The 22808-nt window shown below is 46.0% G+C and overlaps 1 protein-coding gene across 2 annotated transcripts in view; it reads left to right on the top strand.

The window, feature by feature from the left end:
* The window catches only part of LOC144500523 (leucine zipper putative tumor suppressor 3-like), a 235981-nt gene that overhangs the window by 67716 nt on the left and 145457 nt on the right, over window positions 1-22808 (top strand). Inside the window, exon 4 of one of the 2 annotated variants that reach the window (XM_078223586.1) lies at window positions 20867-21040. The exons of the other annotated variant lie outside the window; for it this stretch is intronic. The gene's annotated coding sequence lies outside the window, so the exon portion shown is untranslated. The remainder of the gene's footprint in view (window positions 1-20866; window positions 21041-22808) is intronic. 2 annotated transcript variants of the gene reach the window in all.

The following is a 22808-nucleotide window of genomic DNA, read 5'->3' on the forward strand; positions in this document are numbered from 1 at the left end:
GGATCGTGTATATAATTAGTAGCTGCATTGTTACAGCAAATAAAAGCCTTTATTTCCTGAGCTTCTCAAGCCTCGTGTGTAATAACGCGCATCAGTGTCTTACTACTGTCAGCCTAGACAGAGGCTGCAGTCCCAGCCTTATGCACCACAAATGAGAAATTCCAGATGCAGGAGTCAAACATTTACAATTTTATTAACGTTTTTTATTCATTTGTGGGACATGGGTGTCGCTGGCTGGCCAGCATTTATTGCCCATCCCTAGTTGTCCTTGAGAAGGTGGTGGTGAGCTGCCTTCTTGAATCGCTGCAGTCCATGTGCTGTGGGTTGGTTCACAATGCCATCAGGGAGGGAATTCCAGGATTTTGACCCAGCGACTGCGGAGGAATGGCAATATATTTCATAATATATATAAATCAGGATGGTGAGTGGCTTGGAGGGGAACTTGCAGGTGGTGGTGTTCCCATGTATCTGCTACCCTTGTCCTTCTAGATGGAAGTAGTCGTGGGTTTGGAAGGTGCTGTCTAGGGATCTTTGGTGAATTGCTGCAGTGCATCTTGTAGATAGTACACACTGCTGCTACTGAGCGTCGGTGGTGGAGGGAGTGGATGTTCGTAGATGTGGTGCCAATCAAGCGGGCTGCTTTGTCCTGGCTGGTGTCAAGCTTCTTGACTGTTGGAGCTGCACCCATCCAGGCAAGTGGGGAGCATTCCATCACAGATCTGCCTTGTGCCTTGTAGATGGTGGACAGGCCTTGGGGAGTCAGGAGGTGAGTTACTCGCCGCAGTATTCCTAGCCTGACCTACTCTTGTAGTCACTATGTTTATGTGATGAGTCCAGTTGAGTTTCTGGTCAATGGTAACCCCAAGGATGTTGACAGTGAGGGATCCAGTGATGATCACACCATTGAATGTTAAAGGGTGGTGGTTAGAGTGCCTCTTATTGGTGATGGTCATTGCCTGGCATTCGTGTGGCGCAAATGTTACTTGCCACTTATCAGCCCAAGTCTGGATATTGTCCAGATCTTGTTGCATTTAAACATGGGCTGCTTCAGTATCTGAGGAGTCACGAATGGTGCTGAACATTGTGCAATCATTGGCGAACATCCCCACTTCTGACCTTATGACAGAGGAAAGGTTATTGATGCAGCTGAAGATAGTTGGGCCTAGGACACTAACCTGAGGGACTCATGCAGAGATGGCCTGGAGCTGAGATGACTGACACTCCACAACCACAACCATCTTCCTATGTACCAGGTATGACTCCAACCAGTGGAGAGTTTGTCCCTTGATACCCATTGATTCCAGTTTCGCTAGGGCTCCTTGATGCCACACTTGGTCGAATGTGGCCTTGATGTCAGGGCTGTCACTCTCACCTCACCTCAGGAATTCAGCTCTTTCATCTATGTTTGAACCAAGACTGTAATGAGATCAAGAGTTGAGTGACCCTGATGAAACCCAAACTGGGTGTTAAATGATTAAACTTACTGAGAAAGCTCTGGATCTCTCGCCGCTGATTCACTGTATATCAGTTGTATGTTGAGCTCAGTTTGCTTCTCCTACTAATGCCAATTACAATCTTGCCCTGTTTGTATATTTTTCTAACTACGTTCCATTTCTTGATTGTCATACATTTTGTAACTCGTACCAACTTGCCAATGGTCTATGGGTGGCACAGTGTTAGCACTGCAGCTTCAGTGACAGGGACCCAGGTTCGATTCTGGCCTTGGATGACGGAGTTTGCATGTTCTCCCGTGTCTGCATGGGTTTCCTCCGGGTGCTCCGGTATCCTCCCACAATCCAAAGGATGTGCAGTTTAGGTGGATTGACCATTCTAAATTGCCCCTTAGTGCCGCCCCCCCCACCCCAATACAGTAAATGAAAGTAGCTCATGGTTGCCAATGATGAGGCATTGCTGAGGCACCGTCTTAAATCAGTGGAGACTATGTGGTATATACACACTCAGTGATGTTTTCTGTCGTGGTCGGATAGGCTTCAGCGGCTTGCTTGGAGGGCAGTTAAGAGTCAGCCACATTACCACAAGTCTGGAGTCACATTTGGGCAAACCAGGTCAGGGTGACAGATTTTCTTCTCTAAAAGGATTAGATGGTTTTTTATGGCCATCAGGTAGTTTAATGTAATTTTCAAATAGACTAGCATTTCATTAGAGACATATTAATTAAATTTAAGCTGCATGGCAGGATTGTTTTTTTATTCGTTCATGGGATGTGGGTGTCGCTGGCTGGGCCAATATTTATTGCTCATCCCTGAGGGCATTTCAGAGTGAACCACGTTGCTATGGGCTCTGGAGCCACATGTAGACCAGACCAGGGAAGGACAGTAGATTTCCTTCCCTAAAGGACATTGGTGAACAAGATGGGTTTTTACGACAACGGTTTCATGGTTTTCTTTTATTTTTATTGAATTCAAATTACATCTGGCGTGGTGGGATTTGAACCTGGGTCCCCGGAGCTGGCGCCTCTGGATTACTAGTCCAGACGCTACCACTACACCACTACTTCCCCGGATTTGAATTTTTGACCCTGGAGCATTAGCTTGGACCTCTGGATTACAAGTCCAGGAACATAGCCACTGTGCTTCACTTTAATGAAAACTTTTGAACTGAAATCCTTTGGCGGTTACTGAACAAAGTCACTTTGTGTTTCTAAAGTTGTGTGGTGGAGACCCCAATTTTGCTTTTGTGCAGTGTCTTAAAATGAATGGTGAACGTTACAAGAAGGTAGTGTTGAATTTTGTATGAGGTGACCTTTCCCAATGCTGGAAGCTTTCCACAAGGCTCATGATCAACAAAGCAGTGAGGAGGTTGTGCAGGACCATTCCTGGACACAAAGGACAGTGTAAAATACAATGAATTCAGTCTGTCTGAGAGAGTGTTTTGTTTAGTGTTTTATGCAGCTACTCTACGGGAACCACGGACCAAAAGGTCATTCCATCTATCAAATCCATTCGTGCTGCAGAAGCCGCCTGTATAAATGCAAACCAACCCCTAGGGTCTCCTGAGGAAAGGTTCTGCAGGGTTTCACTCTGCTACCTACAGCCCAGAAACTTCTGCATCTCACTGAAATTTAAGTTGCTACTTTTTTTTCAACTGATGGCTTTTCCAGATGTAAACACTAGTTTGAACGTTGACCAGTGCATAAAATCGGACACTGCCAAATGCCCAAGAAATACAGGGCGCCATCTTACTGCCTGTTCAGGCCATGCTCCTGCTGCAGCGAAGATGGAGAATCTGGCGTCAAGTCAAATCTCCATTCACTGCAGCGGGATGGAAAAATCCCGCTGGCGTGAACAGTCAGAAAATTCCGGTCACAGGAGATCATCTAACCTCCTTCTGACTGTCTTACATTGTGCTAAGACCATAAGACATAGGAGCAGAATTAGGCCACTCGGCCCATCGAGTCTGCTCCACCATTCAATCATGGCTGATATTTTTCTCATCCCCATTCTCCTGCCTTTTCCCCATAACCCCTGATCTCCTTAATAATCAAGAGCCTATTTATCTCTGTCTTAAAGACACTCAATGACCTGGCCTCCACAGCCTTCTGCGGCAAAGAGTTCCACAGATCCACCACTCTCTGGCTGAAGAAATTCCTCCTCATCTCTGTTTTAAAGGATTGTCCCTTTAGCCTGAGGTTGTGTCCTCTGGTTCTAGTTTTTCTGACTAGTGAAAACATCCTTTCCACATCCACTCTACACAGGCCTCGCAGTGTCCTGTAAGTTTCAATAAGATCCCCCCTCATCCTTCTAAACTCCAACGAGTACAGACCCAGAGTCCTCAACCGTTCCTCATATGACAAGCTCTTCATTCCAGGGGGTCATTCTTGTGAACCTCCTCTGGACCCTTTCTAAGGCCAGCACATCCTTCCTTAAATACGGGGCCCAAAACTGCTCACAGTACTCCAAATGGGGTCTGACCAGAGCCTTATACAGCCTCAGATGGACATTCCTGCTCTTGTATTCTAACCCTCTCGATATGAATACTAACATTGCATTTGCCTTCCTAACTGCCGACTGAACCTGCACGTTAACCTTAAGAGAATCTTGAACAATGACTCCCAAGTCCCTTTGTGTTTCTGATTTCCTAAGCATTTCCCCATTTAGAAAATAATCTATGCCTCCATTCCTCCTTCCAAAGTGCATAACCTCACACTTTTCCACATTGTATTCCATCTGCCACTTCTTTGCCCACTCTCCTAACCTGTCTAAATCCTTCTGCAGCCCCCCTGCTTCCTCAATACTACCTGTCCCTCTACATACTGCACTATGTGCATATTGCACTGTTTTGTAGGGGTTTCAGAATGATTTCTCTTGTATTGTGCATTAAGGTACCCAAATATAATTTCATTCCTCTAAAAGATGGTCAAGTGCATTGATTTTGTTCATGGCTCTCGTAGAATCATAGAATCCCTACAGTATACAAGGAAGCCATTTGGCCTATTGAGTCTATACCAACCACAATCCCACCCAGGCCCTACTCCCGTAACTCCACATATTTAGCCTAGCTAGTCCCCCTGACGCTAGGAGCAATTTAGAATGGCCAATCAACCTAACCTGCACATCCTTGGACTGTGGGAGGAAACCAGAGCACCCAGAGGAAACCCAATCAGACACGAGGAGAGTGTGCAAACTCCATACAGACAGTGACCCAAGGCCGGAATTGAACCTGGGATCCTGGTGCTGTAAGGCAGCACTGCTAACCACTGTGCCACCATGACTGTGTACATGAAGCAAGCACTTCACAAATGCGATTTGAAATCATGGTATTCGACATAGGAACAGGACGAGGCCATTCAGCCCCTCACGCGTGTTCCTTTATTCAATTAGATTGTAGTTCATCTGTGTCTGAATTTCATCTGCCCCCACTTATGACCCTTAGTAACCTTGTCTAACGAAAGCTATCAACCTACCTTGTGAAGTGTTCAATTGTCCTGGTCTCAGTAGCAATTTCAGAGGAGCGAGTTCCAAATTCCCACTGCCCTTTGTGTGATGACGTGCTCTCTGACATCACCACTGAACCTAATTGTAAGATTTCTCCCCCTTGTTCTGAGAGATTCATTTCTCTCTATCTATCTGGTATTAGCCAAGGAAATGGACAGTTTTGAGAATGTGGGGTTCAAACAAGTTTGGATATCTGGTTAAATAGTGCCTTTTAAAAGACTTTTTGTGGTTGGAAATATAATAACCATAGAAATCATAGAAACCCTACAGTACAGAAAGAGGCCATTCAGCCCATCGAGTCTGCACCGACCACAATCCCACCCAGGCCCTACCCCCATATCCCTGCATATTTGCCCACTAATCCCTCTAACCTGCACATCTCAGGACACTAAGGGCAAGTTTTTAACATGGCCAATCAACCTAACCCGCACATCTTTGGGCTGTGGGAGGAAACCGGAGCACCCGGAGGAAACCCACGCAGACACGAGGAGAATGTGCAAACTCCACACAGACAGTGACCCAAGCCAGGAATCGAACCCAGGTCCCTGGAGCTGTGAAGCAGCGGTGCTAACCACTGTGCTACCAATAATGGGAATCTACTTCCTGACTAAAGGGTTCAAAGTATGTCCCAGAGTAGTCTGTGAGCACAGAAAAGGCCATACACACTAGTCTCTGACTTTGTTGAAAATTAGGTTTTTATTTATTAGTGTCACGAGTAGGCTTACATTAACACTGCAATGAAGTTACTGTGAAAATCCCCTAGTCACCACACTCCAGTGTCTGTTCGGGTACACTGAGGGAGAATTTAGCATGGCCAATGCTAGCACATCTTTCAGACTGTGGGAGGAAACCTACACAAACAGAGGGAGAATGTGCAAACTCCACACAGACAGTTACCCGAGGCTGGAATCCTCGTGCTATGAGGATAGCCGGGATCCTGGCGCTGTGAGGCAGCAGCGCTAACCACTGTGCCGTCCAACGGTCTGTGGTAGGAGGTCTTGTGGCACGATGGTAGCGTCCCTGCTGCTGGACCAGAAGTTCTGGGTTCGAGTCCAATGCCAGGACTTGGTGACCATGGAAGGAACGTTTATAATGGGATGATAATCAGTTCAGGAACCCTCCCACCACTTCCCCCACTAATCCCCAAGAGGTAAGAAACAGTGTGGGTGTAAAGGTATGCTTAAAAAAATGGAACATAATTGGATACCAGATAATGTGGCTGGAGCAGGTGAGCAGTGGTTTGCAGACGAATCTATCCGCTGTAGCATATAGTTCACTGTGTGAAGCATTGATACCCGATGTGTACATTCTCCGTCAGATGCCTCTGGCTGTTCACAGTGCAGCCTGAGGATACAGCAAGTTCCATTAACGCAACAACATGCTTTTATATAGTAGTTTTAATTGAGTAAAACATCCTGAGGTGCTTTATGCGGGGAGTCATCACCGTGCTGCCACACACAGATATTTAGACAGATGGTTCAAAACTTGGTCAAGCTGGTCAGTTTTAAGAAGCATTTTGAAGGAAGAGAGAGAGACGAGACGTTGAGGGAGGGAGTGATGGAGCTTGAGGCCGAGGAAGCTGAAGGTGCAGCCATGATGGTGTCGCCATTTTAAACCTGGGATGTGCAAGAGGCCAGAATTGGAGGAGGTCAGCGGGTACGTGAGGGGATGATGATTAAGTGGGACAATGCACATGGGCAGCAGAACTTTTGAGCTCAAGTTTACCAAGGGTGGCAAGATGGTGGGCGGGGTGGGGTGTGGGTGGCCAGGAGAACATTGGCATAGTGAAGTTTCGAGGTAAAAGGTAGTCACCATGGTCCCAAATGACTGACTGCTGGTGATTTAACTTGAGGATCACCACACCTCAGGCAAAGGGCCAGATTGAGAAGGCGGGGCCTTCATGAATAACTTCAGCCGGTACGGGAATTGAACCCGCGCTGTTGGTGTCGTTCTGCATCAACACCAGCCATCCATCCGATGGCAGAGGCAGCAGGAAATGTAGACAGAGCGAATGGATGGGAGACTGGTTTGCGTGATGGATTGGGCTACATTCACGACCTTTTGTAGTTTCTTGCGGTCTTGGGCAGAGCAGGAGACATACCAAGCTGTGATACAACCAGAAAGAATGCTTTCTATGGTGCATCTGTAAAAGTTGGTGAGAGTCGTAGCTGACATGCCAAATTTCCTTAGTCTTCTGAGAAAGTAGAGATTCATTTTCCATTGTGTCTTGCTTGATTCCTCCTTTCCTGAAGCTGTCACGAATATGAATTTACAATTGAACTTTCCTAGGAGCACTGTGACTCTTACTGAACATTACTGCTCCGTTAGTCAGCGGAATATCACAGTAAGTTGGAAAAAATGCATTTATGCAATGTTGTTCAGAACATCATAATGTCCAAGAGCACTTTAGAACCAATGAAGTACTTGTTGAAGAGTAGGCAGTGTTTTGCTGCGGCTGCCAATTTGCCCACACCAAGCTCCCACCGACCACAATGTGATAATGGCCAATTCATCTGTTTTTATGGATGTTTGATTGAGTGATAATTATTTGTCAGACAACGGGGAGAACTCACCTGCTTTTCTTCTTGATAATGCCACAGGATCTCTTTGTATCTTCACCTGGGGGCAGATGTTAAACCATGGCTCTGTCTTGTCTGAAGGACAGCACCTCTGACAACATGGCATCCCCTCTGTTCTGGATTGCCAAGTTAGCCGGGATGTTTGCGTCTGAGATTTGGGAAACTTGGAGGTGAAACATGCAACTTGTGGAGCAGGTTCTTCGCAGTGTGCACTCCTTTCCCCACCACCTTTGCCAAGGATTACTCGCTCTGTATACAAGCCCACAACTTACTGCAAATCTTCCAATGTCCAGAGTTGAAATTTGTGGTCTGCAACCAAAAGATAAGTGTTATCTGAACAGCTGACTAGATATGTACTGACTTTCAGCTGCAGTTATTCAGGCACAGCAGATAGTGTCATCAGCTTGACTAGATTTGTCCTTTCCTCGGAGCAGTGCGCACAATTGCAAACTGTTACTTTTTGAGTTGTTTACACAAAGCAGGCCACATTTTGACATTAAAAATAGAAAATGCTGGATAGACACAGGTCTCCCAGCATCTATGGAGAGAGAAACAGAGTTAACGTTACAAGTCCATGTGATCCTTATACAGAACTGAAGAGAGGTGGGAATGTGGTGAACTATATAGTAAGAAGTCTCACAACACCAGGTTAAAGTCCAACATGTTTATTTGGAATCATGAGCTTTCGGAGCACTGCTCCTTCATCAGGTGATGAAGGAGCAGCGCTCCGAAAGCTCGTGATTCCAAATAAACCTGTTGGACTTTAACCTGGCGCTGCGAGACTTCTTACTGTGCCCAACCCAGTCCAACGCCGGCATCTCCACATCATGAATGATATAGTTGGAGGAGGTGAGGCAGGGATAGGTCAGAGCCAAGGGGAGATTGGCAAAGGCGCCCTGGACAGAAAACAAAGGGGATGTTAATGGTGCCATTGAGGATTGAAAAGTGTTAATAGTGGCAAAAGGTAAGGTAGCAGAATGTGTTAACAGGCGAGCAAAGGTCAGTGCTCAGTGGGAGTAAAACCGAACAACAAGGGACAGGTGGCCCTGTGGGGGAGTGGGGGGGCGGGTGGGGGGGTGGATCATGTTGGGACAAGCCAAGGAAACCAAAAAAACAAAGAGGTTCACTGTGGGTTCTGGTTCTTGGAGCTGAGGTGAGCCAGTTGGATCAAAGGTCAGTGGGGGACAGTGGTCATTCTATCACGAGGTTTAGGCTGGCAATGGAAAAGAACAAGGAGAAATCCAGAGTGAGAATAATTAACTGGTGAAAGCCAATCTCAATGGGGTAAGAATGGATCTGGCTCAGATATATTGGAATCAAAGATTCGCAGGCAAAATGGTGACTAAATAATGGGCTACCTTTAAGAAGAAGAGCGTTGAAGTGTTGGCAAGGTATAGTCATGCGAAGGAGAAAGGTAGGCAAACAATCTCTCTTTTGTCATCCAGCAAACTCTGGATTTAAGATGAGGTAGAAAAAGTGTGCTTATGACAGATGTCAGATGGATAATACGTTTAACAGCCAGGTTAAAGAAAATAGGTTCAGAGGAGTTTGGAAAAGCATATTAGAGAACTAAAGAGAGAGAGCTGCTTCACAGCTCCAGGGACCTGGGTTTGATTCCTGGCTTGGGTCACTGTCTGTGTGGAGTTTGCACATTCTCCCCATGTCTGCGTGGGTTTCCTCTGGGTGCTCCGGTTTCCTCCCACAGTCCAAAGGTGTGCGGGTTAGGTTGATTGGCCATGCTAAAAATTGCCCCTTAGTGTCCTGAGATGCGTAGGTTAGAGGGATTAGTGGGTAAATATGTAGGGATATGGGGGTAGGGTCTGGGTGGGAATGTGGTCGGTGCAGACTCGATGGGCCGAATGGCCTCTTTCTGTACTGTAGGGTTTCTATGATTCTATGAGAATGAGAAGAGACTGACCACTGACTTAAAAGGGGCTCCAAAAGTCTTCTCTCGCTGTATTCTTATTTCTTGTCATTACTTATTGGTAAGAGGAGGATGGGGCTGATTAGGAACTAAAAGAGGGATTTTTGCACGGAGGCAGGGACATGGCTCAGTTGGTTGGATGGCTAGTCATGATGCAGATCGATGCCAACAGCACCGGTTCAGTTCCTGTAGCAGCTGGGGCTATTCATGAAAGCCTGCCTTGTCAATCTTGTCCTTCGCCTGAGGTGTGGTGATCTTCAGGTTAAATCAGTTCTCTGACTATGACAACTTTACTTACTATTAAATTAATATTTTGCATCTGTCTTTACCTAGGAAGGAGATACTGTCCATGTGAAAGAGGGGCTAGCTCAGACATTTGGAAGGAGTTAAAATTGACAAGGAGATTTGGAAATCTTTGGCCCTCCTGTCACTGGAAACATTTACTCTATTGAAACACTTTATGATTTTGATAAGCTCTGGGAAATCTTCCCTTAACCTTCTTTGCTTAAAAGTCTACAATCCCAGCTTCTCCGGGCTCCTGAGATAACTGAATTCCTTCAAACCTGGCGTAATTCTAGCAAATCTCTTTGGCACCCACCAGAGCTTCCACATTTTGAAGAAATTCATTCATGGGTTGTGGGTGCCAGTGGCCGGGCCAGAATTTATTGCCCATCCTTAGTTGCCCCTTTGAATCCAGGGCAGTTAAGAGTCAACCACATTGCTGTGAGTCTGGAGTCACATGTAAGCCAGACCAGCTAAGGATGGCAGATTTCCTTCCCTAAAGAACAATAGTGAACCAGATGGATTTTTGCGACAATTGACAAAGGCTCCATGGTCATCACTAGACTTTTAATTCCAGATTTTTACTGGATTCAAATTTCACCATCAGCCATGCTCAGATTCGAACCTGGGACCTTGGTGCCTTACCTGAGTTTCGGGATTACTGGTCCAGCAACAATACCACTATGTTATCCTCTCTTCCTAAAGTGTGGTGCCCAGTGTTGCGGTTAGAAGGCCAAACAGGAGTACATTGCAATAGTCATGTCCTGAGCTAACAAAGACATTGAGGAGGACTTTCCACTCAGGGTGAGCTGAGGCAGGGATGAACTCGGGTGATTTATTGGGAGTACAAATGGGCTGTTTCCATGAAGACACAGGTTGGAATGTCACCTCGCTTGATTTAGGAACAAGTGCCAAGCTTTTCTGCCACTGTCTCACAATGCTCCCTTTCTCTTTACAGGTAACATTGTCCATAAATATTGTGTTAGCTATTTTCTGAGCAGCCTTTAATCTGTTTGTGCTTCCAGCCTTTTAAAAATACCGTCGATTGAATTATGGGCATTAAATCCTTCCATTCTGAAACAAAGTTAAATCCCAATAATCGCACAAACAGACAATTCACGGCTTGTCCTGAGATTTTCAGGATTGTCATAGCTTTCGCGTAGGTTGTTTGAATTGTAAATGTAATATGTTTGGACGAAATTAATGCTCCGTAAAAGTGGCAGGCATGGAGATTTGCTGAGGTGCATTAAAGGTTCACACGCTAATATTTCTACAGGATATGATTGAGATGTTACTCTCTGCAGTGCTCTGTTTTATAGAAACATAGAAAATAGGAGCAGGAGGAGGCCATTCGGCCCTTTGAGCATGCACCACCATTCAGTATGATCATGAATAATCATGCACTATCAATATCCCACTCCCGCTTTCTCTTCGTACCCCTTGATCCCTTTAACCACAAGGGCCACGTCCAGCTCCCTCTTGAACATACCTAACGAACTGACCCCAACAGCTTTCTGTGGTAGAGAATTCCACAGCTTCACAATTGCAACAGGATCTTGATCAATTGGGCCAGTGGGCTGACGAATGGCAGATGGAGTTTAATTTAGACAAATGCGAGGTGATGCATTTTGGTAGATCGAACCAGGGCAGGACTTACTCAGTTAATGGTAGGGCGTTGGGGAGAGTTACATAACAAAGAGATCGTGGGGTACATGTTCATAGCTGCTTCAAAGTGGAGTCACAGGTGGACAGAGTGGTGAAGAAGGCATTCGGCATGCTTGGTTTCATCGGTCAGAACATTGAATGCAGGAGTTGGGACGTCTTGTTGAAGTTGTACAAGACATTGGTAAGGCCACACTTGGAATACTGTGTGCAATTCTGGTCACCCTATTGTAGAAAGGATATTATTAAACTAGAAAGAGTGCAGAAAAGATTTACTACGATGCTACTGGGACTTGATGGATTGAGTTATAAGGAGAGGCTGAATAGACTGGGACTTTTTTCTCTGGAGTGTAGGAGGCTGAGGGGTGACCTTATAGAGGTCTATAAAATAATGAGGGGCATAGACAAGGTAGATAGTCAATATCTTTTCCCAAAGGTAGGGGAGTCTAAAACTAGAGGGCATAGGTTTAAGGTGAGAAGGGAGAGATAGAAAAGTGTCCAGAGGGGCAATTTTTTCACACAGAGGGTAGTGAGTGTCTGGAACAAGCTGCCAGAGGTAGTAGTAGAGGTGGGTACAATTTTATCTTTTAAAAAGCATTTAGATAGTTACATGGGTACGATGGCTATAGAGGGATATGGGCCAAATGCGGGCAATTGGGATTAGCTTCGGGGTTTTAAAAAAAAGGGGAGGTTGGGCCGAAGGGCCTGTTTCCATGCTGTAAACCTCTGTGACTCTATAACTCCCTGAATGATGAAGCTCTTCCTCATCTCAGTCCTGAATGACTTACCCCTTATTCCGAGATTGTGACCTCGAGTTCCAACATCAGGACCATTCTTCCCGCATCTAGCCTGTCCAGCCCCATCAGGGTTTATATGTTTCTAATGGATATATGCTGAAACTGATTGCTTTGCTATAGACACTTGCCAAGGAGAGTTTGTGTGATGTTTGAGTGGGGATGTGAAGGTGACAGAATGCAATTTGTTTTTGCATCAGCTGCTTGGTGTCAAAGTTGCCTGAAGGAAAAGTAATTAATTGGAATCTTGAATCATTGGATAAATGTCGGTCGCATAAACAGACATGTGAGGAACACACTGAAATCATTTCTTTTGGAGCAAATTTGAGGTGGGCTACTTGAGCTGGTTTGGCAGATCATGGTGAAGGAGTTGAAGCCGTCACTTGGAACAGCCTCTGATTGTCATTTAAAATATATTAAGGAGGCTGCATGCCATTCTGGTAACAAACACGTCCTCCAACACCACCTCCTCACAACATCCAACTATTTGACGGTTAATACAGTGCTGAATTTAATTTCAACTGCTACATAAAGGGATGCTGTCCAGGGCGGCACGGTGGCACAGTGGTTAGCACTGCTGCCTCACAGCGCCAGGGACCAGGGTTCAATTCCAGCCTCAGGTCACTGTCTGGGTGGAGTTTGCACGTTCTCCCCGTGTCTGCGTAGGTTTTCTCCAGGTGCTCTGGTTTCCTCCAACAGTCAAACGATCTGCGGGTTAGGTGGATTGGCCATGATAAAATGCCCTTAATGTCAGGGGACTAGCTAGGGTGAATACAAGGGGCTATGGGGATGGGTTTGGGTGGGATTGTGGTCAGTGCAGATTCGATGGGCCAAATAGCCTCCTTCTGCACTGTACAGATTCTATGATTCTAAGTAAAGTTGGAGCTGTGACAAAGGCATCTGAAACCACACTTTCTGAGACACTTTGTCAAGACTTCACCAACAATTGAGCAACATTTGGTTCTCAGAATTCTCTCCAGAACCTCAGCTACAAAAGAATAGGTGTTGTGGTAAAACACCACCTGGCAAACCAGGAGTCGCCTGGAGGAAGTGAATGTTTGGCCACCAGCACTTCGCAAGGGGATACATTTTTGAACAGTAAAGGAATTAAGGGTTATGGTGTGCGGGCGGGTAAGTGGAGCTCAGTCCACGAAAAGATCAGCCATGATCTTATTGAATGGCGGAGCCGGCTTGAGGGGCCAAATGGCCTACTCCTGCTCCTAGTTCTTATGACACCTCACCTCCCCTCCCCCTCTTCCGAATGCGGAATAGGAGGAGACATGGTCACCTAGTTACAGGAAGGATGTAAACAAGATTGAAAGAGTGCAGAGAAGGTTCACAAGGATGTTGCCGGGACTTGAGAAGCTGAGTTACAGAGAGAGATTGAATAGGTTGGGACTTTATTCCCTGGAGCGTAGAAGATTGAGGGGAGATTTGATAGAGGTGTATAAGATTTTGATGGGTATAGATAGAGTGAATGCAAGCAGGCTTTTTCCGCTGAGGCTAGGGGAGAAAAAAACCAGAGGGCATGGGTTAAGGGTGAAAGGAGAAATGTTTAAAGGGAATATTAGGGGGGGCTTCTTCACGCAGAGAGTGGTGGGAGTGTGGAATGAGCTGCCGGATAAAGTGGTAAATGCGGGGTCACTTTTAACATTTAAGAAAAACTTGGACGGGTTCATGGATGAGAGGGGTGTGGAGGGATATGGTCCAAGTGCAGGTCAGTGGGACTAGGCATAAAATGGTTCGGCACAGACAAGAAGGGCCAAAAGGCCTGTTTCTGAGCTGTAATTTTCTATGGTTCTATGGGACCAGGCAGGGCAGTGGCGGTGGCTACAGGACAAATCCTTTCCCCATTGTGAGTACAGGACACTCCCCCTCCTCGTCCTGCTTCTGTGTTAAATGGATCGAAGCCAGGCGGTGAAGTATAAAGCATGACCCAGATCTTGTCCTTGATAGCAGGTTTAGTCACAGGATGCAGCATTGCAGATCGCTGTCTCCTAACTGCCAACCCAATGCCCCAGCAAACTCTCTTTATATGTGCTTAAACTCAATATCCATCAACTCGGTGCCTTTGACAACATGATCAACCAACCATTAACACACTCGATCTCCTTGACTAGGACCTCCAGTGCCACACCTGAGAATCTCTGTGCTCTCTCTCTGCTGTTGAGCCTTCCTGCATGCAACATGCCATTGTATGCCAGCCAGAATGTACCACACATTCAACATTGGGAGTGTGTGCAAGGAGCCCACATGTATAGCTCTCTGAAAATTGCATCTCATCAGCGCTTGAGTGTTAGAACTGAACAATTAGAGCCAGAAATGTATGCTAAATCTCGACTTTCAAACTCGGCTGCTCTTATTAACATTGCACTCGTTTAATGCCTGTTTTCAGCCTCTGGCAAAAATAACTTGTGTACTTTATTCCGTTGGAGTAGTTATAACTAAAAATCTATTTTTTTCACTGACCGTTGCAGATTACAGGAATTGAAGGATATTTAATCACAAAGGAGGAGGTATTGGGGTTCTTGAGAAACATTAAGGTAGACAAGTCCCCAGGGCCTGATGGGATATAGCCCAAAATACCGAGAGAGGCAAGGGAGGAAATTGCTGGGGCCTTGAGAGGAATCTTTGTATCCTCACTGGCTACAGGGGAAGCCCCAGACGATTGGAGAATAGCCAATGTTGTTCCCATGCCCACATGTCTGTCCTTGGCATGCTTCAATGTTCCAGTGAAGCTCAACGCAAACTGGAGGAACAACATCTCATCTTCCAGCCAGGCATTTTACAGCCTTCTGGTCTCAACATTGAATTCAACAACTTCAGATGATTTGCTCTACCTCACCTCGACCCCTTTGTTTTCATTCTATTTTATTTAATTTTTTACTGTTCTCTACCTTTTATTTCTTTATTGTTTTTCTTCATTTTCTTCCCCCCCCCACTCTATCCCCATTCCCTTACCTTTTTTCCCCCTTTGTTTCCCCTTTTCTAAATTTTACCTCTGTCCCATCCATTCCCCACCACCCCCCCCCCCCCTCTCCCCCAACATCTTCATCTGTCACAGCTTACCCTCTGATTTTAGCTTCTCTGCTGTTTGGCCCTCCACACCCTTTATTCTCTCTATGGGTTGCCATTAGCAGCCTTTTCCCCTGGTTTCTGTGGCTATGACTCATCTTTCATTCCCTCCCCCTGCAGTATAAATATCTCCCACTTTCTATGCCTTTTAGCTTTGACAAAGGGTCATCTGGACTCGAAACGTCAGCTCTTTTCTCTCCTTACAGATGCTGCCAGACCCGCTGAGATTTTCCAGCATTTTCTCTTTTTCTCTTTTGGTGCTAATGTTGTTCCTTTGTTTAAGAATGTTAGCAAGGATAATCCACGTAATTACAGGCCGGTGAGCCTTACGTCAGTGGTAGGGAAATTACTGGTTCCACAGGACCAGGCTGAGGAGAAGGCAGTTGGTTTGTTCACTACATTTATTTATTTTAAGTTAAATTTGTGTAAAAAATCGGAGGTTTTTTTTAAAACAGGAAGTGGGCCCAGCAAGAGTCTGGGAAGGTTTTTGGAGGGTTTAAAAGTGCTTAACTTGCAGTTTTCAGCCTCATCGTTCCACAGGACCAGGCTGAGGAGAAGGCAGTTGGTTTGTTCACTACATTTATTTATTTATTTTAAGTTAAATTTGTGTAAAAAATCGGAGGTTTTTTTTAAAACAGGAAGTGGGCCCAGCAGGAGTCTGGGAAGGTTTTTGGAGGGTTTAAAAGTAGGCCGCACTTCTGAGCGGGCAGCAGAGTGAGCAGGAGGCAGAGTGAAAGCTGTAGGGCTTTGGCTCACAGGGCTTGGGCGAGCAGGGGTGAGTTAATTCATTTTTTGCTGTTTCTACCTGGTACTGGCAAGGTATCTAGAGAGGATGGGTGTGAAGGCAGTGCAATGTTCCTCTTGCACTATGTTCGAGGTGAGGGACGACGTCAGTGTCCCTGCTGATTATACCTGTGAGAAGTGCATCCATCTGCCGCTCCTCCAAAACCGTGTAAGGGAACTGGAGCTGGAGTTGGAGGAACTTAAGATCATTAGGGATGCAGAGATGGCCATAGACAGAAGCTTCAGGGATACAGTTACTCCGCGGAATGAAAATAGATGGGTGACGGTGAGAGGGGCTGGGAAGAAGCAGTCGGTGCAGGGATCCCCTGTGGTCGTTCCCCTTAGCAATAAGTATTCCGCTTTGGATACGGTTGAGGGGGACGACATACCAGTGGTGAGCCGCAGTGAGAGGATCTCCGGCACTGAGTCCGTCCCTGTGGCTCAGGAAGGTAAGGAGGAGAGCGGGAGGGCAATAGTTATTGGGGACTCGTTAGTTAGAGGGATAGATAGGAGGTTCTGTGGCAGCAAAAGAGACTCGAGGATGGTTTGTTGCCTACCGGATGTCAGGGTCCGTGACGTCTCGGACCGTGTTTTCCGGATTCTTAAGGGGGAGGGGAAACAGTCACAAGTCGTGGTACACATTGGTACCAACGACATAGGTAAGAGAAGGGACGGGGATTTAAAACAGGAATTTCGGGAGCTGGGCTGGAAGCTGAGAGCAAAGACAAAACATGTGGTCATCTCTGGTACGCTACCGGTGCCACGTGATAGCGAGTTGAGGAACAGGGAGAGAGTGCACTTAAACATGTGGTTGCAGGGATGGTGCAGGAGGGAGGGTTTCAGATACGTGGATAATTGGAACACGTTCTGGGGAAGGTGGGACCTCTACAAACAGGACGGGGTGCACCTGAACCAGAGGGGCACCAATATCCTGGGAGGGAAATTTGCTACGGCTCTTCAGGGGGATTTAAACTAATTTGTCAGGGGAGTGGGAAAAGGAGTTGTAGTCCAGAAGTCAGTGTTGAGGGTGGTGAGGTATTGGGGAAGGTATCAAGGTCAAGGGTGGGTACCGGTAGACAGGAAGATGGGTTGAAGTGTGTCTACTTCAATGCAAGGAGCATCCGGAACAAGGTGGATGAACTTGGGGCGTGGATTGCTACTTGGGACTACGATGTTGTGGCCATTATGGAGACGTGGGTAGAACAAGGACAGGAATGGTTGTTGGACGTTCCGGGGTATAGATGTTTCAGTAAGTGTAGGGAAGCTGGTAAAAGAGGTGGAGGAGTAGCATTGTTAATCAAGGATAGTTTAACGGCTGCGGAAAAGCACTTTGAGGGGGATATGCACACTGAGGTAATATGGGCTGCAGTTAGAAACAGGAAAGGAGCGGTCACGTTGCTAGGAGTTTACTATAGGCCCCCAAATAGTAATAGAGATGTGGAGGAAGAAATTGCTAAGCAGATTATGGATACGTGTGGGGGTCACAGGGTAGTTGTCATGGGGGACTTTAACTTTCCAAATATTGATTGGAACCTTTGTAGGTCAAATAGTTTGGATGGGGCACTTTTTGTGCAGTGTGTGCAGGAGGGTTTCCTGACACAATATGTGGATAGGCCGACAAGGGGTGAGGCCACATTGGATTTGGTACTGGGAAATGAACCGGGCCAAGTGTTAGATTTGGTTGTGGGAGAGAACTTTGGAGATAGTGACCACAATTCGGTGTCTTTTGTTATTGCAATGGAGAGGGATAGGGCCGGACGGCAGGGCAAGGCTTACAATTGGGGGAGAGGTAATTATGATGCGATTAGGCAAGAATTAGGGGGCATAAGATGGGAACAGAAACTGTCAGGGAAAGGCACTGATGAAAAGTGGAACTTTTTCAAGGAACAAATACTGGGTGTCCTTGATAGGTATGTCCCTGTCAGGCAGGGAGGAAATGGCCGAGTGAGGGAACCGTGGTTCACAAAAGAGGTGGAATGTCTTGTGAAAAGGAAGAGGGAAGCTTATGTAGGGATGAGGAAACAAGGTTCAGATGGCTCGACTGAGGGTTACAAGTTAGCAAGGAACGAGCTGAAAAAGGGGCTGAGGAGAGCTAGGAGGGGACATGAGAAGTCCTTGGCGGGTCGGATCAAGGAAAACCCCAAGGCTTTTTACTCTTATGTGAGGAATAAAAGAATGACCAGGGTGAGGTTAGGGCCGGTCAAGGACAGTGGTGGGAACTTGTGTATGGAATCAGTAGAGATAGGCGAGGTGATGAATGAATACTTTTCTTCAGTGTTCACCAAGGAGAGGGGCCATGTTTTTGAGGAAGAGAAGGTGTTACAGGCTAATAGGCTGGAGGAAATAGATGTTCGGAGGGAGGATGTATTGGCAGTTTTGAATAAACTGAAGGTCGATAAGTCCCCTGGGCCTAATGAAATGTATCCTAGGATTCTTTGGGAGGCGAGGGATGAGATTGCAGAGCCTTTGGCTTTGATCTTTGGGTCCTCGCTGTCCACGGGGATGGTGCCAGAGGACTGGAGAGTGGCAAATGTTGTTCCTCTGTTTAAGAAAGGGAATAGAAATGACCCTGGTAATTATAGACCGGTTAGTCTGACTTCGGTGGTTGGTAAATTGATGGAAAAGGTCCTTAGGGATGGGATTTATGACCATTTAGAAAGATGCGGATTAATCCGGGATAGTCAGCACGGATTTGTGAAGGGCAAATCGTGCCTCACAAATTTGATAGAATTTTTTGAGGAGGTAACTAGGTGTGTTGATGAAGGTAGGGCGGTTGATGTCATATACATGGATTTTAGTAAGGCGTTTGATAAGGTCCCCCATGGTCGGCTTATGATGAAAGTAAGGAGGTGTGGGATAGAGGGAAAGTTGGCCGATTGGATAGGTAACTGGCTGTCTGATCGAAGACAGAGGGTGGTGGTGGATGGAAAATTTTCGGACTGGAGGCAGGTTGCTAGCGGAGTGCCGCAGGGATCGGTGCTTGGTCCTCTGCTCTTTGTGATTTTTATTAATGACTTAGAGGAGGGGGCTGAAGGGTGGATCAGTAAATTTGCTGATGACACCAAGATTGGTGGAGTAGTGGATGAGGTGGAGGGCTGTTGTAGGCTGCAAAGAGACATAGATAGGATGCAAAGCTGGGCTGAAAAATGGCAAATGGAGTTTAACCCTGATAAATGTGAGGTGATTCATTTTGGTAGGACTAATTTAAATGTGGATTACAGGGTCAAAGGTAGGGTTCTGAAGACTGTGGAGGAACAGAGAGATCTTGGGGTCCATATCCACAGATCTCTAAAGGTTGCCACTCAAGTGGATAGAGCTGTGAAGAAGGCATATAGTGTGTTAGCTTTTATTAACAGGGGGTTGGAGTTTAAGAGCCGTGGGGTTATGCTGCAACTGTACAGGACCTTGGTGAGACCGCATTTGGAATATTGCGTGCAGTTCTGGTCACCTCACTATAGGAAGGATGTGGAAGCGCTGGAAAGAGTGCAGAGGAGATTTACCAGGATGCTGCCTGGTTTGGAGTGTCGGTCTTATGAGGAAAGGTTGAGGGAGCTGGGGCTGTTCTCTCTGGAGCGGAGGAGATTGAGGGGAGACTTAATAGAGGTTTATAAAATGATGAAGGGGATAGATCGAGTGAACGTTCAAAGACTATTTCCTCGGGTGGATGGAGCTATTACAAGGGGGCATAACTATAGGGTTCATGGTGGGAGATATAGGAAGGATATCAGAGGTAGGTTCTTCACGCAGAGAGTGGTTGGGGTGTGGAATGGACTGCCTGCAGTGATAGTGGAGTCAGACACTTTAGGAACATTTAAGCGGTTATTGGATAGGCACATGGAGCACACCAGGATGGTAGGGAGTGGGATAGCTTGATCTTGGTTTCAGATGAAGGTCGGCACAACATCGTGGGCCGAAGGGCCTGTTCTGTGCTGTACTGTTCTATGTTCTATGTTCTATGTTCTATGTTCTATGTTCTATGATTGTTTGAGACAGGATTTACTCCCACTTGGAAATAAGTGTACGTATTAGTGAGAGACAATATGGTTTTGTGAAGAGGAGGTTGTGTCTCACTAAATTGATCGAATCAATTACTAGGGGGTATAGGTTTAAGGTGCGAGGGGCAAGCTTTAAAGGAGATGTATGAGGCAAGTATTTTACACAGAAGGTGGTGGGTGCGGGTGCCTGGAACTCACTGCCGGGGGAGGTAATGGAAGCAGATATGATAGTGACTTTTAAGGGGCGTCTTGACAAATACATGAATAGGATGGGAATAGAGGGATATGGTCCCTGGAAGGGTAGGGGGTTTTAGTTCAGACGGGCAGCATGGTCGGTGCAGGCTTGGCGGGCCGAAGGGCCTGTTCCTGTGCTGTAATTTTCTTTGTCCTTTGTTCTTAATGGCTCATTTTCCAATATGCACTGCTGGCAGATTTGATCAATCTTTCCCTATTAGACAGTCCCGCCATCCCAGCATTGGTCTTATGAACCTCCATTACTCTCCCTCTATGGCAAGTATATCCACAGTGTACAACCACCTGGCACCACCAGCATACATTATTTTTCAGATGGGTCAAATGAGGACACTTTCATTGCTATTTCTGTGGAGGTGATGGTGGGCTGACCTTTTTTTTAACTGCTATAGTCCCTGTGGAGATGGTATTCTATAATGGTGTTAACTGGTTAATTCTAAAGTTGTGACCCAGAGATGAAGAAGGAATGACAACATTTGTCTGAACCAGGATGGTGTGTGGTGAGGTGGAAGAGAACTTGGAGATGATGGACTTCCTAAGACTTTGTCCCTCTTGTCCTTCTCAGTGATAAAGATCCAACAGGACTGAGGGTCTGTCAAATTAACTTTGATGTGGAGTCGCCGGTGTTGGACTGGGGTGGGCACAATAAGAAGTCTCACAACACCAGGTTAAAGTCCAACACGTTTATTTGGAATCACGAGCTTTTGGAGCGCTGCTCCTTCATCAGGTGAGTGGAGAGGTAGGTTTCACAAACATGACATATATAGACACAGATGCAATTGCAAGATAATGTTTGGAATGTGAGTCTTTACAGGCAATCAAGTCTTTACAGGTACAGACAACGCGAGTGGAGAGAGGGATAATCACGGGTTAAAAAGGTGTGAATTGTCCCAAGCCAGGACAGTTAGTAATATCTTGCAAGTCCAGGCCAAATGGTGGGGGTTACATGTCGTGTGATATGAACCCAAGATCCCGGTTGAGGCCGTCCTCAATGCGTGCGGAACTTGGGTATCAGTTTCTGCTTGGCAATTCTGTGTTGTCGTGTGTCTTGAAGGCCGCCTTGGAGAGTGCTTACTCGAAAATCAGGGGCTGAAAGCCCTTGACTGCTGAAGTGTTCCCCAACAGGAAGGGAACACTGCTGCCTGGCGATTAAATTCAATTTGGTGAGTTCCTTACTATCAGCTTTGATTATGTGCGCTCTTACGATCACTCCAGGACTTCGCATTCTCCACGCAGGCTGATATGTCTGCACATTACTGAGGAGGTGATACACTGACTGGCATTAAAAACCCCATGACATAATTTGAAAAAGGTACAACAGATCCCTCACCTATTGTTGACAACCTGATTACAATCCAGTAAAGGCACAATATCTGATTATACAACTCATTGTTATTTATGGAATCTTGCTGTGCACAAATTAGTTGCTGTATTTATCCACAAGTTACCAGAAGTTTGATTATTGATTGTGGAGCAAACTGAAATGCCGTGAGGATGGGATAAAACACTTTAGAAATGAAACACTTTCTTTAGTTTGTTCAACCATTTGGACCATCGAGCCTGTTCCACCATTCAAACAGATCAAGGCTGATCATCTACTTTACACAATATCTCCCCATATCCCTTGATATCATTAGTCTCCAGAAATCTATCAACTTCTATCTTGAACATGCTCAGTGACCAACAGCCCTCTGGGGTAAAGAATTCCAAAGATTCACCATGCTCCGACTGAAGGAATTCCTCTTCATCTCTGTCTATATGTCCTACGCCTTATTCTGACACTTTGGGTGGAATTATTTCTAATTTCTAAGAGCGCGATCTCATGAAAAAGATTCTGAGTGCCGAGTGAGGGAGAAAATGGGAGGCTTTCAGAGCCGTTTTTTGGACCAGTTTGAAAATGCAGCCTTATGGCACTCTTATGTCACTTTTTTGGACAGAAGTGCAATTCTCTCCAGTAGTGGGGGGAGCAGACCCTAAGCTTGCCGGTGAAGCCAGCTGCCGACTGCTTGGGGTTCCATTGCGCAGGTGCCCAGATCTCCCAGTGAACTGTTTCTATGGCTGGAATTTTACTGCCCTGCCCTCCATGGGAATCGAAGCGGGTGAGGGATGGACCACGGAAAGGTCCGTTGACCTCGGGCAGGATTTTACGGTTTCGGGACGAGCAAGGGCGTAAAATCCCGCCATATTTTTCCATAGTAATCACCAGATATTGGTAAATATATCTCGACATTCACTGTCAAAGCATATTTAATTCTTTTTCCATTTGTGATTAAAAATGTTTCTCAAAACTGGCTCATGTGACATCTGCAGGTTCACTTTCTGCCGTTAGTTTTGATAATGTCCTGGAACCTCTAAGAATAATTGGCCAGTGTGAATGGCTGCTACTACAGTTCTCTGTGCTTTTTGTTAATCTTGTTGAGCGTTTCTCCAGCTCTGTAACATCATAAACTTGCTAAAAAAATGAAATTGCTCTGTTCATCTGGACAGATATTACTCATAAAGTTGCA

The sequence above is a fragment of the Mustelus asterias genome, chromosome 1, assembly GCF_964213995.1.
Source record: "Mustelus asterias chromosome 1, sMusAst1.hap1.1, whole genome shotgun sequence".
In the NCBI taxonomy this organism is placed as follows: domain Eukaryota; kingdom Metazoa; phylum Chordata; class Chondrichthyes; order Carcharhiniformes; family Triakidae; genus Mustelus; species Mustelus asterias.